Source organism: Erithacus rubecula, assembly GCF_903797595.1.
Source record: "Erithacus rubecula genome assembly, contig: scaffold_282_arrow_ctg1, whole genome shotgun sequence".
NCBI lineage: Eukaryota > Metazoa > Chordata > Aves > Passeriformes > Muscicapidae > Erithacus > Erithacus rubecula.
Window position 1 is genome coordinate 52,505 of NW_027636043.1, and position 895 is coordinate 53,399.

Genomic DNA, 895 nt, shown 5'->3' on the forward strand with positions numbered 1-895 from the left:
TCTATCATTCATCCCCCATCCATCATCCATCCATCATCCATCCCAACTGATTCTGCTCCAGAAGCCAGCCCCAATCCCACTCCACAATTCCAACTGATCCTGCTCTGGACCTCTCCTCTGGTCCAGAATCCCTCTCTGATTCCAATCTGTCCATCCTGTCCCAATCCCCCTCTGGAATCCCACCCTGACCCCGCTCCGTACCTGCAGTCAAGCTGTGGTTCTCACGTCATTTCCTGCAGAAAGAGAACATGTATGAGATTCCAGCACAGATGACACACTGGGATTAACCCCAGGATACATTCTGGGATCCACATGGAAGGCATGCAGAGCTGGATCCATCACTGGAACTCAACAGCTGCCATGTTGTATCCATTCATGTCCCTCTTCCCTGTGGAAAAACAGTGGGATCAGCGTCCGTGGCACAGGATTCCCAGAACGGTGCTGGGTGGATCTGTGCCCCTTCCTGACCCCCATCCCGTGTGTTACCGGATTGGCGCTTCCAGACGACAAATCCAACGAGGACAATGAGGATGATGATGGCAACAATGGACACAGCGACTACCACGGTGAGATTCCCACCAGATGTCGGCTCTGGGAATCGAGGGATGGTGAGGAGGAGGAGGGGAATCCCCATCTGGGAATTCCAACTCCCCAGTTCCCACATTCCACATTCCCAGCCTCACCCCAAGCGAAGATCCCGGGCTCCGACATTCCGGGATGCTCCACCCGGCACCGGTACTGCTCCCGCTCCTCCGGCCGCGCCTCGATCCTGGCCCAGGTGTGGAAGGTGCCGTCGCTGTTGGGAACGACCCCGCCCCACTCCGTCTCCTGATCCCGGATTTCATCCCCCTTCATCCAGTTGACCGCGATGGCCTTGGGGTAGAATCCGTACGCG

The 895-nt window shown here is 56.8% G+C and overlaps 1 pseudogene across 1 annotated transcript; it reads right to left on the reverse strand.

The window, feature by feature from the left end:
* Window positions 1-338: 338 nt before the first annotated feature.
* LOC306815902 (class I histocompatibility antigen, F10 alpha chain pseudogene) lies at window positions 339-889 on the reverse strand (annotated as a pseudogene). The gene is made up of 3 exons (XR_013777881.1): window positions 684-889; window positions 487-591; window positions 339-388 (listed from the first exon to the last, which is right to left on the reverse strand). The product of XR_013777881.1 is annotated as a class I histocompatibility antigen, F10 alpha chain pseudogene (transcript).
* Window positions 890-895: the final 6 nt, after the last annotated feature.